At 43.5% G+C, this 15,330-nt stretch overlaps 1 pseudogene; it reads right to left on the minus strand.

Annotated features, from left to right (window-relative positions):
• Window positions 1–7,392: 7,392 nt before the first annotated feature.
• Window positions 7,393–12,484, minus strand: LOC123450600 (annotated as a pseudogene).
• Between the last annotated feature and the right edge of the window lie 2,846 nt (window positions 12,485–15,330).

Here is a 15,330-nt window from a genome sequence, read left to right on the forward strand (position 1 = left end):
CGATGGTTTTAGCGATTTCAGGCCTCTCGCAGTGGAGATAACAACCCTATGTCTCGTGCTCCGGAGAGGCTTCATTTTATCTGTCATGGACATGAGTTACATGGTATAGAGAGAGAGCTAGAGCTCCAGGGGAAGAATGAGCCCGAAGAAGGAGGAGAAGAAGATGTCCCTAGCTATGTGGAGGGGGGTGGCTTATATAGAGTGCGCCACCTCCTCACCTCTTATGTTACAAGATGGGGCATTGATGCCATAATGTCAGCCCACTACAGATGTCTTGCCGACTGTTGGTATTTGCATGACCGAGTGAGTCATACGGCCGAGTGGTTGACTGTCATCTGAGTGGATGGAATGTACTTGTCTGAGTGGATCCGTACCGAGTGGATTAGATGTTGTCATGATCCAGTAGGAATTTCCCTTGTAGTCCTTAAACTAATAATGAGGTGCCCTTGGGTAGGACGTATTGGTCAGACCTATGACCCTACCCTAGGGCTATATCCCCGTCAATTCCCTACTGGCGTTTGTTGGCAAAAGTCATTTTCGCCGACCGACAGTTCATTGGAAAAACTTTTAAGCGAGTGTCGGTTGGGAAAACATTTGTACGCCGAGAGATGGTCGGTCGGGAATACATAAGTCGTTGCTATCAAAAGGTTGGTCGGGAAAGATCGTATTCCCATCCAACGATCGGTCGGAAAATATTACCGACCAACAGCGGATAGTAAATGGGCCTGGGCGCATGGTCGAAAACTTTTAGCGCGCACAATCGAAAACTTTTAGCGCGCCCCAGCCCGTGAATTTTTGTCTGTGAACCTAATACTACAGAGGGCGCCTCACTCAATCCCCTTTCTCCTCATCTCGATCCACCCCTCTCTCTCTCTCTCGTGCGGCGTCGCTAGGGTTCCGATTCACGCCGCCGCCGCTGCCGCCGACGGCCATCGTAGGAGCCGTCCCTGCTTCCTCGTTCATCCATAGCCAAAGTCATCGCTCCTTCCACCACCAGCCACCCAACTCGTGAGCGTGCGACCCTCCTCCCACTGGTCGCCTACGGAGGCCACCTCGCCCGCTCCTTCCCATGGCGCCACTGCCCCAACCCATGCCGAGCTCCCTCTTCCCTCCTTTCCATGGCAGCAGATCTGAAGAGGGGGGGCAAGGGCCCTTCGCTCCCGGTGGCCTGAAGCGAGGCGTGTGGCCTCTGCTCCCTTCGTATCTGGCGAACTAGGAACATTGCGGCAACAACATGGGTAAGATCTTCCTCCCGCATATGGTATCCCTCCTCTCCTATCTACCAGATCTTCCTGCCACATATTGTTGGTGGTGGACAACTGGTTGCTTGTCTTGTCTCCTAGATCTTGTTGTGGCTGATTTCACTCCATGAGAGGATGTGCTGCCCAGACCATCAGAAAAAGCAATAGGTGGAAGAAACATTAATTGTTGACTCCCAGCAGGTCCTAATACTCCTTGGCGCGAGTGCAACAAATTTTGTTGATGTTGACCTTGAAAACTTGCTTGACTTGGAGCATGTTGATAATCGTTGGAAGGAGGAACGAGATTGAAGAAATTAGGTGGTGGAAAGGCTTGGCTATATGGGATTTGGAGGGAATTTGTGGTAGGCTGGTGTGGCTAGAACCTCTCAGTAGTAGACTCCAGAATTTCATCTTCTTGTTGGTTATTTGGGGAATTATGACTTGCATGCTCCCAGTTTGGATCCATCTTTAATTTGAGAAGCTGATGAACTTGTGTTTGAACAAAAACTAATGGTTGCCTTGCGTGTTTAAATAGGCACTGTGGAGGTTTGATTGGATGAAGAAGTTCAACAGATAGTTGGTCAACATCATTTTTTTAGACACACAAGATTGGCTAGCAGAAATCAGATGGGGACAGAGAGTAGGTATTTGTTGGACAGGCTGTTTCAAGATTCCATCAAAGACCTTATCTTAGCTCGTCTTGAAGAATTTTCTTTGCCCGTATTTTTGCCTAGATACCGTCCCCACGTACCATCTGCTGTTATTCTGCCTGCTTTGCAGGTGACTTGGTTATTTTCCTGATTTGTGATTTCTTTCAGTCAATTCTGCGAGCTTAGATTAACTTGTGCTTTGGGTTGCAGGATGATACGAGAGAAGTAGACAAAATGTCAGGGAATACAAGTCAAACAGGCCACAAAAGCAAAAGCCGGAGCGAGAGCATTAACAGCGAGCGAAATGGCCATGTTTTAAACCATCTCATGTCAGACGTCAGTCCCTCTACTACAAGCATTGGAATAAAAGTCCCCGCGTCTCCCACTGCCACTAATCCTGAGTCTATTCAGGATGAAGACGGGCAGAAGATGGATGTCGTTCCTGCAGATCAAGGTTTTCAACCACTGGGACCGGGTAGTACACTACATGATTACGTGCTTCAATTTTCTAGCTACTACAACTGACAGGTACCATCTAGAATCATTTATGTCTCTTCTTCCCTATGTTGAATTTGCATAACAACTTGCAAACAACTCCTTGCACCACTTAGTGTGTGACATATTTCATTCAGTGCTGCATGCACAAACATCCATATATACCTACCCGTAATCAATTTTTTGGCTGTTAATTTCCTTTGTCCTGACTATTAATGTAGCGTGCAAATGTTAACTCTTGATGCCACTACAGGGACCATCATATTTGCAACATGTTGTGGACAGGCAACTTTATTCGGACCTAGTAGCGACAGTGAGAGGAGTGGAGCTTGTAATCGCAACATGCCATTTGCCTAGGGAATTGATTACCGTAGCGCTCCGTTCGCTAGGTGCACAAGGAGGTATACATTGTCTTTTATATATAACTAGATGATGTCCCGCACGTTGCTGAGGGAACCTTAATAAAACATATGCATAAATAGATGCTAAAAAATAAAACGGTTGCAAAAACAAATTTAAGAACGCTCTCGGATTATATTCTAAAAATAATATTGCATATGAAACATGGGACAAGGAATCTCTTCACTTCAATACATCTCTTCCTAATAACTTAAACCGTAATTATTTTAAAGCGCCTATTCACCCCCCTCTAGGTGACATCCACGTCCTTTCAATGCGTTTATCTAGAGTATAGCTATACACAAAACATCTTTCCTGAGCTGACATGTGAAGGTAACTTGATCCATCCTGTTTATTTTGTGAAATTTAAAGTCAAAATAAGGGATGTATTCACCAACTAATCAACCTCCTTTCATGAAGAATAGTACAAAAAACTTTATGCTTAGCACACATGTTACTTAAGTTGTCTTAGTAAGATCTACAAATTTGTATCATAAGTTTGCACAAGTGTAGTCTTTGAAAATCAAATTAAATAGCTAGATAAGCATTGCTCATTAGTTGTCAGATGCCAAAAAGTGAAATGACCTCAATGAAATGTTGACAATACTACGAATGCACAAGAATGAATGATTTATATCGTACAAAATTAATAATTGTATAAACACAAATAAATGCTTACCCTTCTGGCTAGCTCAAGATCATGCGCACTCAAGGTTTTTTCTTGCCTATGCCAATAGATTAATTTATCTTATTTTAATGTGAAGAAACAAATGCCTTTGCTGACCTATCAACTCCTTATGGAGATGGTGGTCGGCTGGGGTGATCTCAGTCGAGGATCAACTTTAGTATTAACACATGGCTATTGAATTCTCTGTATTTATTATTATTTATATTTTTGAGAATGTGATGATCCTCTATGTTTGGTTTTTTATTTTGTAGTGTAGTTTCTAATAGTGTATTATAATTGAAAATTGTTTAAATTTTGTAGGAAGCAAACAAAAGGACTTCACTCCCATGGAACCATGAAGCCAATGATCTACGTCAACTAGATGTTTGATATTTTATATTGTACAGCTGATGTCTCATGCATGCATCTTTTACATGTACTTTTGTGAACCTGATGTATGCTCATTTTGTACAACTTACGTCTCATACATGCATCTTTTACCTATCCTTTTGTGAACACGGTGTATGGTATCTGAGTAGTTATGTTTAGAACCGACTTAAGTGTGTGTATGTGACAAATAGTTAATTGAATAAAAAATGTTTGGTGGACCTGAAGTGAGCCTGATCGGTGTCTTGGTGATTGTACTTAGAACACATGAACTATATGTATGTGACAATCAGTACCATATGTAAGGTGTGGTTGGCTGAAGAAAATGTTTATGAACTGTTGGTCGATGAAGAAAAACCCTTTCTAATTGTTGGCCGGCAAAACAAACCTTGTCTGATAGTCGGTTGGCAAAGGCTAACACCAGGCCCAACATAATGTTGGTCGAGAAAGAATACCCTGTCCAATAGTCGGTCGGGAAAGGCACATGGCTTCCCTAACAGACTGTTGGTCGGGAAAGGCCCATGACAGGCCCAACAGACTGTTGGTCGGGAAAGATACTCCATAGCCGTCAAGCAGTCGGTCGGGAAATCTATGTCCGTCGGGAAAGGGTTTTCCCGTCTGGACTTTCCCCAACAAAATTGTCGGTCGGCAATAGTTTTTCCCGTCCGACTGTTTGTTGGAAAAACTCGTATTCCCAACCAAACTGTCTGTCGGGGAAGCAGTGTCGTGGTGTAGTGAAGATGTAGCTTCTGTGATAATGACGAAAACATTAAACATCTCTTTCTCCAATGTCCACTTGCGAGAATTCTTTGGCAGACAGTTCATATAGTATTTAACATTATGCCTCCGGATAGCATCGACACGTTATTTGGAACGTGACTAGATGAAGTGGACACGAGGATAGCGAGACACATCTGTATAGGAGTTTGTGCACTCCTTTGGGCTATATGGAACTGTAGGAATGATGTGTTTTTTCATAGACATGTCAATATACATTTTTTGCAGGTATTACATAGAGCTGCGGCATTGATCCATACGTGGTCATTACTCACTCCTACGAAAACCAGGGAGTGATTGGTTACTGGGTCTACCCGATGGGAGATGTTAGCACGGGATATCTACAACCGGTTTGGATGGCAGTCCGGTAATAGGATAGATCGTTAGGCATCTAGGTCTATTTTGTCGGTTGTGGCGCCTTTTATTTTACTTTTCATTATTCTGTATTTGGTCGGAGACTATGTGAAACCGTGGATTGTTTGTTACTTTTTCTTAATAAAGGGGTCGTATGCATCGTGCTGATGTAGAGGCCGGAGGTATCCCTCCTTTTCTAAAAAAAGTCGTACCTTTAGGAGCCTGTTTTTCATCGGTTAGGGCCAAAATTAGCCCCGGTGGTCCCAGGCAAACCTAGCCCACCGGGGGCGTCCGGGGGCGCTGGCGGAAGGAAAAACAGCGTGTCGGCCCCCTGGCAGGTGGAAATAGGTTTTTTCCTCCTCCAGATTCATCCCTCACGCACTACATCTTTCGCCGCCGTGCCGATCCCGGCGCCGTCCACCTACCTACCGTCGCTACAAAGGCCATCTCCCCTTCGACGAAGGGAGGGTTCACCGCGGCTTCGCCTCCCCTGCTTCTTGGCGGGTTTTTTCGGCGCTCCGTGCATGCACACGGCTGCGTGTCCGCCACGCCCGTCAGGTGTTCGGTGATTTTCTTAGGCGATGGATTCCTACGACGAGGAGGCGTTCACGACGTTAATGGAGGAGGAAGCCGATGCTGACACCCAGGATGAAGAGCACCTCATGGTCCTCGCCCCTGACTTGCTGTGTCGCCTTGCACAACATGATCATTGAGAGCGAGTAGGAAGAGCCAGTGTTTGACATTTAATCGTATTACAGACAGGGTCCTTTTGGCCAAGTTGATCACTAGCTACCGGTAACCTGGACTGCCTTCCTCAACATGCGTCAGGAGATCCGAGATCCACAGGTGCATCAACAACTGCAGGACGATTTGGTGGAGCACCCATGGAGGCTCAAGGGCAACGCCTAGCTCGATGTGTGATGAATTATGAGTTTTGATTCGTTGAACTATTTTGATTTGTTGAACTAATTTTGATTTGTATTGATTTCTGTGATGAATTACGTGATAGAAAAAAAAGGATATGTTTAATTTGTGACGAAGCATGCCCAATATAGGTCAAAAGTGGGCCAATTTGTGCTGAAAATGGGCCGAATTCGGCGGCTGTGGGGCGACCTTGTGGAGCCCCTCCCCCCACACCGATTTTTCTGTCGGCACACCCCCAGACGACGTTATTTCACGCCCCTAGGGGCCGAACTGCTGGAGATGCTCTAACACCATATATAGGTATGTGTGTGAATGATACGTAAACATATACTCCCCCGTCCCAATTTTTTTGTCCTAGGTTTGTCTAGAAATGGATGTATCTAAATACTAAAACGTGACTAGTAGATACATTAATATCTAGACAAATGTAAGACAAGAATTTTAGGACAGAGACATTATAACTTTATTAAGAGTAAACTTTCAACCGCACATATTTATGTTGATATTTGACTATAATAATGGTTGGACAATGCAATATTACGACGGAAATACTAAAATATGGAAACATAAAACTAACATGACACGATTACATCAAATAAGAGACAAATGGGACTAATTCCATGAACAATAATACTATTTGAGTGCTTCATAAAATGTTTATTCACGTGTTTCTTGATGCAAATTCTTCTTAGGCAACATGGCATGCTAATGCTCTACAATTATGAGGCAAATAGGATAAAAAGAATTAGAAATTTGTAGATCGGATGTTTGAAACTCTAGGCATGTACATAGAATTACAAAAGGTTAGGATGGTTCAATACATATTATGAAAGATTGATTTGAAAATTTATACATAAAAAATTGAAATTTCATGGGATGGAGCATGGCTGAATGAATAGTTGAATACATACTAAACAAACTTCTGAGACTGGGGATGGATGAATGGATTAGAAACATGGATACGTACTACTGTGAGGCGCTCACATACGTTTAACGTATTCCCGAATGCCAGATGGCATGGCCGCGCACGGCGCAACAGCAGGCTGGCTGCCGGATTACCGCGCACAACGGCGACAACGAGCGGTCAAGACACCCAACGAAGGAGGCGATGGGCGGCGAGATTGAATCTCTATCTCTACCTTTTTTTCAAAAATACATATCCTTATTCATTCATAATAATAAGTACATCCTTTATAAGGACAGGTACAATTTCAGTCAATGGCTCCTCAAACTAGTTCAAAGATGAAGAAAATCTAGCTTACTCGGTAAGTTCATGAGCAACCTTATTGGCTTCGTGATTACAGTGCACAAATCTTGTGATGGCAAAATCACAAGCTTAAAATAATAACCGTCAAACAACATCGCCGTTGTGCTCTCGGACCATCCTTCATAATTCATGGTTTCGATAACTTCCAAATTATCTAAGTTAATCACTAGGCGATTGCAACCAGCCCGTTGAGCAATTGATAGACCATATCTAAACACCAACGCTTCACCATCAGGACATCCGTGCACCAATAAGTTCTTCAATTTCCCCTGCAATGAATTTTCCTCTATCATCCCTCAGAATAGCACCTGTCGTGTCCCTCAACAGGTGATAATCAAAAGAGGCATCCACGTTAAGTTTTAGAAAACCCCTTGGAGGTTGTACCCAATACCGTCTAATCGTAGTAGCCTTTGGAGATACAACCCTCCCAAAATTTAACGTAATAGCAGGGATCCCCATAGAGATCTGGTTAGCATATTGGATTTTCTCTTTATGGATCAATTTTCGCCTATCCCACCAAAAGTATCAAGTTGTAATTGCAATCATCTCACGTACATTCAGAAGACCCAAGACAGTGAGCTCCCTTTCAGGCATCGAAAGTAAGTATTCCAGAACCGCCTCTCCAGCATAATCAACTTAGCAAGCTCTTTTAATGACCTGATCTAGTCGCAGCTTTCTCCAAACATCCCTAGCTTTTCTGACATTGAAGTAACATATGCTTCATAGCTTCTAATCCAAAGGGACAAGCAAGACAAGTGGGGGTAACTTTTATGTGTCTATTCGCCAGATTAACTCTACACGGAAGAGTGCCATGCAATGCTCGCCAAATGAATTTTTTACCTTCGAGGAACAAGATAACTTACAAATCTTGCTCTAGCTAGGACTACTAGTTATATGTCCCATATCATCAACAAGTCTTATTTACCTCCCGTGTTGTTGTTCCCATTGCACTGCATAGGCTGATCGCATAGAAAAACTTCCATTCTTTGAATAGCTCCAAGCAACAAAGTCCAACATATCATGTTGGGAGAAAGGCATAGCAAGGACCCTCTAGACACAACATTTGTGTAACTAGATCTATGCCCCAATTATTAGTAGTAGGATCAACTAAATCCGAGAGCCTTGAGATCTAATTAGTACCTCTAGGTGTGACTACATTTCTATTTGCACAATTCGGGATTCAAGGATCTTCCCAAATAGCAATATTGCGACCATTGCCAACTGATGATGAGTTGATGTATATACTTCTCGCCCCTCGTTGGTTACCCCAAGTGGAAGGTGGAGATGTAGTCAGCAGCAAATTTCCCTTACGCGGAGACTGTAAGGTTTACCGAATCAGGAGGACTCCTAGGCTCAACAAGTAGGTGTCTTCCACCCTGGCGCTAGCAGAAGACGTGGACCTCCACACACAACAAATAACTTTGCTCCCAAGGAGTATAGAGAGGTTGTCAATCTCTCCAGACTTGTAGTTTGCAAAGGATCAAAACACAACTGAGAAGGTAATAGTGATTGCAATGGAAAAGTAAAGAAAGCGATAAATGATGGAGGTGTAAACAATGATGGTGATATGGACCGGAGTCACATGATGTTCACTAGTGATGTCTCTCTTCCAAAAGACGATAAACAACTATGCTAGGGTAAGCAAATCACAGTTGGGAAATTGACAGAATTACGATCGCACCGCAATGCTAATTATGCTCCTTGATAGTTAGAGGTTCAATAGTAATGGGCACTACACGAAGACAAGTAGACCGTTTATTCATCAACATCTACTTACTAATCATCCATCTTGAGATATCTATTCAGAACATATCTCCGGTATTAAGTTGCGAGCCGCATCCAAAGTGTAAACTCAAAGCAACGGACAACTCCATTAACGAACTATGCGTAAGGTAAACAATCCTTGCAACTCTGGTCACAAGCACCGTTGTTTTCTCCCTGGTGGCAACAAGCACATCCCCTAGTCTCATGTTTCTGTCACTCAAGCTAGACATCGAGGAGCATGAACCCACAATCATGCATAACGCTCCCTCTTGGAGTCACGATCTGCTACTTGGCCAAAGCAATAAAAAGCGAGAACATGCATGAATCACTAAGGAACATAATATAAGAGGATAATCAAATATATAACTCATAACAATTTTAACATAACCTCATAATCCATCGGATCCCAATAAACCGAGCATAGCAATAGCAAGAGAATTACATAGATGCCCTGATCATGTAGGGCAGCTCACAAGGACTAACCATTGAAGCACAAGATTGGAGAGAAGACATCACATAGCTACTGGTCATGGACTAATGGTCCAAGGAGGACTACTCACGGCACGTCCGGGAAGCGTACATGGCGGTGGAGAAGCTCCTGGAGGTTAATCCTCCCTCCGGCAGGGTGCCGGGAAGAGGTCTCCTGACGCTCCCGATCTCGGAAGCACCGCGGCGGCGGAACGATGGAGAAATTCGCGATTCCAGAAAGTTTGCGAGGGTTTCCTCTCGGGACTCTAAATATAGGCCAAAGGAGGGCACTGTAGGAGGTGGGACCCACCCAGGTGACCTCCTGGCGTGGCCTAGGGCCTGGCTGCGCCAGCAGGCCACCTGGGAGGCTCCTCGCCCCCCTCTGGCCCTCCTTCGGTGATCCGGAAGCTTCTGTTTCGCTGATTTTTATATATATTTTTTGTATTTTTTGGGCTTCGGAAAATTGGGTAAAAGCCCGTGCAAAATAGACATCAGGAGACAGAAACTGGCACTGGGTGCACTGAGTTAGTTGGTAGTCCAAATATGTGTAAAATGATATAAAAGTGTAGCAAAACATATGACAATGTCACCCAAAAGATCATGGAACAAGAAGATATTATAGATTCGTTTGGGACGTATCACCAACACGCCATATATAGCCATGATTTAGACAAATAACCACTACAATAATATTTGCAATGTAAAGGGGGAGCCCTTCTTTAGCTTTGTATTCAATAAATCACCATTTGGAAAGTATATAGCTTTCAACACGGTCGCACATAAAGATTCTGGATTTTCAAGAATACGCCAAGCTTGTTTCGCCAACATTGCCAAGTTAATACAATGAATATCTCGAAATCCCACCCACTTTGGTTTTTGGGTACGCACATTTTCCACCAGGCCATCCAATGCATCCGTTTCTCATTGTCTTTGTCTCCCCATGAAAAATCAGACATCGCATCAATGATTACTTTACAACCTTTTTAGGAATTTTAAAGACGGGCATCGCATAGGTGGAGATCTCTTATACAACAGATTTTAGGAGGACTTCCTTCCCTCCCGCGTATAAAGTTTTTTTCCATATGTTAGGGCATATTTCTCCTTAAGTGGTTTTGGTGATTGATGACAATGCGTGTGCGGACTAATCGCGTGCATTGAGCATTTCAGATAATTCATGACAAGGCACAAGACGTTTCGGTGCCCCTTGGAGACTTTTATAGATGGTTGCTTTCTACATTTCTCTTCAGTGGATTTGAGTTGTAGGAAAGCCGTACTATTAAGAGGGGGTCCGCATCGGAAAGGTTTGGGTGGAATCAACACGTACACATTTCTACTGCACCATCTTTCCCTTACTTCAATGGTGCTCCAACATGTCTTTTACTGTCTGTGGAGAAGGGCCAGAGGTAGTACTGCTGGTGCCAGAGGTAGTACCATAGGCAAGACGGTAGTACCACTCTCTAGGTGGTACTAGTTTTTTACTATCGCTCTCTGGGCGGTAGTAACGCTCTCACGGCGGTAGTAGTTTTTTACTACCGCTCCGTCAGACTTTTTGCACATCCTTTTCCCTCAGCAGTGGTAGGCACGGTATTAATTTTTTACTACCGTGGTTGGTGAACCTACTGTGCGGTAGTATCGCTCCTAGAAGCGGTAGTACAGCTCCTCGCAGCGGTAGTACCGCTCTGCTAGTGCTGTGAGTGGAGGGTAACGGTTGGATTCCCCCCCACTATATAAAGGGGTCTCCTTCGTGTGGAAGCTCACCTCTTGCCCCCTAAGCTCCATTGTTGCTCCAAACGCTCATTCTTGCCCGATCTCTCTCCCTAGCCAATCAAACTTGTTGATTTCCTAGGGATTGGTTGAGAAGGCCCTGACCTACACTTCCACCAAGAGATATTTGATTCCCCCCCACTAATCCCTTCCAGATCTTGTTACTCTTGGGTGTTTGAGCACCCTAGACGGTTGAGGTCACCTTGGAGCCACATTCCATTGTGGTGAAGCTTCGTGGTCTTGTTGGGAGCCTCCAAGCATTGTGTGGAGATTGCCCCAACCTTGTTTGTAAAGGTCCGGTCGCCGCCTTCAATGGTACCAATAGTGGAATCACAACATCTCGCATTGTGTGAGGGCATGAGGAGAATACGGTGGCCCTAGTGGCTTCTTGGGGAGCATTGTGCCTCCACACCGCTCGAACGGAAATGTACTTCCTATCAAAGGGAAGGAACTTCAGTAACACATCCTCTTCTCCACCAGTTGCACCTGCGGTTATCTCTTACCTTTACTTTGTATTTATTTTTGTTGTGGTGTATTCCTAGCTTTCACTTGTTGTCATGGTTGTTAGCATCATATAGGTTGCTCACCTAGTTGTTCATCTAGAGAACCTTTTGTTGCTAACCCTAATTTTTTAAGAAGAGTAAACATTGGTAGTTGCCTATTCACCCCCCTCTAGTCAACCATATCGATCCTTTCACCATCCACTTATCTTCATGATGATACGATCTATCAAGTACTGAAAATAGTCAAACTTATCCATACCCACATTCGCCGGTAGCCCTAAGTATTTGTCATTCTGAGCTTCACTCATAATTTTGAGGATGTCACAAAGTTGCTCCCTAACCTCCACATTTGTGTTGGAACTAAAAAATATGCTTGATTTATCAACACTGACCAATTACCGAGAGGCTGCACAATAGGAGTCCAAAATATCTTTCGAGGCCTGTGCGTTGTGAAAGGTTGCCTTCATCAGGATGAATGAGTCATCTACAAAAAGAATATTTGTAATAGATGGAGCCTGTTTACATACCTTCACACCTTCAATTTTTCCACTCCCCTACGCATGTGACAATAGAGTGGTCAACCCCTTAGTACGTAGCAAAAGTAAGTAGGGAGATAACGGGTCGCCTTGTCCTAATCCTCTTGTCGGTTTTAAACTCCCAATTTCTTCCTTATTAAACCTAACCCAATATTTAACGATGGACACACACTGCATAATAAAATTTACCCAATTCTTTTGAATGCCTAATTACAACACAATCTCCTTCATGAACACCCACTCAACTTGATCATATGCTTTGTGCATGTCAAGTTTGATAGCGCACATACCTTCCTTTCCACCGCTCTTGTTCTTTATTTTGTGAAAGCATTCATAAGCCACTAACATATTATGAGTAATCATTCTTCCATGCACAAACACACTCTAAGTTGGACTGATAATTTTTGGAAGGAAAATCTTTAAGCGAGCAACAACCATTTTTAGTACAACTCTCTACACTTCATTACAAAGGCTAATTGGTATTAATTGAGTTACCTTGTCTGGTCAATTGACCTGGGATCATGAAAATCGCAGTGTGGTACCACCCTTCCAGAATGGTACACGTATTCACCGCTTCAAAAACTTCTTGAACAAGATCATCCTCAAGCATAAGAAAAAATCTTTTATAAAAATAGCATGGAGTTCGTCACGGCCACGGACTTTTAAATCTCCAATATAAAAAAAAGCTTTACACACATCATCAGCCGTGTAGGGCACGACAAGAGCATTATTCATCTCATGCGACACTCTTTTCCTAATGTGAGATATGACTTCCCTATTTAGTTGCACCACTTCACAGTTAAGCAGGTTGGATAAATACCCCTTTATATGATCCTTTAACTTCGTTCCTTGTTGCCAAGCACCAGACTCATCAAGGAGTTTTTTTATGTTATTCCTTTTTTTCCTCGCCATTGTTGCATTATGAAAAATGTATTACGATCCCCATGCATGAATGAATAGCTCTTCCTCTTTGTAACCAGAAGATTTCCTCTTGATCTAACCAATTCTCAATCAAAACGAGGACTTCCTTCTCGCGGGAATAGATGGGCCAACACCCGCTAGTTTGGCCTTCTCCCAAGCTGTTTGCACAATTTGTCCCACGGTCTCCTCTTTGAGCCAGCTAGCTTCAAAGTGCTTCACACGACCTTTTCATATATTTAAAATATTCCCGTCAAAATAATTTCTATCAAGGATTACACGGTGACAATCAAAGTGCACATGTTCCTCATTTATAATAGCCGCTTTTGGGAATTTATTTGACCATTCGGCATTAGAAACAACTCTATCAATTCGCTCCCTAATATCTCCTCTCCTCCAAGTGAAACAGTCGCCGATAAAACCCATGACGTATAACCCACTCTCTCTCAAACAATTTCGAAACTCATGCATCATTGCATTTGGTCTTGGGTTACCTCCCTCCTTTTCATGAGAGTACATTATTTCATTGAAGTCGCCAATTTTAACCCAAGGATGAGATACCTAAGAATTTAAAGTGCAAAGATCAGACCAAGAAAAATGTTTATCATTCCATGACGGATTACCGTAAAACGCCAATCCACATTGTTCTCATTCATGAACATTACATGAATAAAATAAGGAGACAAATAATTTAATACAACTTTATTTTCCTTCTGTAAAATAATACAAATCCACCAGCCTTTCCATCACTCTTAGATAAAACAATAGAAGTAAAGCCTACTTTACAACGTAGCTCATCAGCCTTTACTTATTTAAGTGTGACTCTAATAAAAAGTTAACTTTGGGCATACCCGATGTTGGAGCTCTAGGAGCTCTCGAACTGCCATGGAGGAGAGCATACCATGTGAAAGGATCGATATGGTTGACTAAAGGAGGGGGTGAATAAGCAACTAGAATTTTTTAGCTTTTCTACAACAAATTAAGTTTAAGAACAAATAGGTCCTCTATATATGCAACTAGGTGAGCAACCTATAATATGCTAACAACAACAACAATAACAGCAACAACAACAACAAGCAATTAACAAATACAAACTAAAGGTAAGAAGTAACCACAAGTGGAACCGATGAAGACGAGGATGAGTTACCGAAGTTCATTTTCTTTGAGGGGAAGTACGTCTCCGTTGGAGCGGTGTGGAGGCTCAATGCTCCCCAAGATGCCACTAAAGCCACCGTATTATCCTCACTCCCTCACACAATGATATATGCCATTATTCCACTGGTGGTGCCCTTGAAGGCGGCGACCGGACCTTTACAAACAAGGTTGGGGCAATCTCCACAACTTAAGTAAAGGCTCCTAGCGAAACCACGAAGCTTCACCACCGAGAAATTTGGCTTTGAGGTGACCTCAACCGTCTAGGGTGATAAAATACCAAAGAGTAACAAGATCCGCAAGTGATTAGTGGGGGGAATCAAATTTCTTTTGGTGGAAGTGTAGATCAAGGCCCTCTCAAGAAAACCCTAGAGTATCAATAAGTTTTTTTGGCTAGGAAGAGATATCGAGTGAAAATGAAGTTTGGAGCAACGATGGAGCTTAGGGTTGGGAAATGTGAGCTTCTTAGAGCAGAATACCTCCTTTATATAGCGGGGGACAAATCCAACCGTTACCCACTCACTCAATCCGCACATGAGCGGTACTACCTCTCTAGAGAGCGATACTGCCACCCATGGGAGGTAGTACCACTCAGAGGGGGAGTAGTACTACCGTTGTGGCTGAGGAGTAGAAGATCGGAGGGCGGGGGCACAAGGAGGTAGTACTACTGGGGCGGTACTACCACTGCCACGAGCAGTATTACCGTCCATAAGGGGTAGTACCGCGTCCTATATCCGCTCAAGATCCATTGCGGTACCAGCCCAAATAGACTAAGCCGTTTTGGCATGGTAGTAATAAGGGGTACTACCACTCTCTGAGCGGTACTACCGCCCAAAACTACCGCTCTAGAAATGGATCAGTACGACACGAAAAGTGTCGAGACCCTCACGCAGCAACACTGGACAAAGCACTTCCGCCCTAGAGCAGTACCATCGCTGACCAGGGCGGTACTATTGGGGAACATCGCATGGGAAACAAAAAATTTCGTACGCTCACGAAGATCAATCCATGGAGATCAACATCTACGAGAGGGGGAGTGCATCAACATAGCCTTGTAGATCTCT

Source organism: Hordeum vulgare, chromosome 4H, assembly GCF_904849725.1.
Source record: "Hordeum vulgare subsp. vulgare chromosome 4H, MorexV3_pseudomolecules_assembly, whole genome shotgun sequence".
Classification (NCBI taxonomy): domain Eukaryota; kingdom Viridiplantae; phylum Streptophyta; class Magnoliopsida; order Poales; family Poaceae; genus Hordeum; species Hordeum vulgare.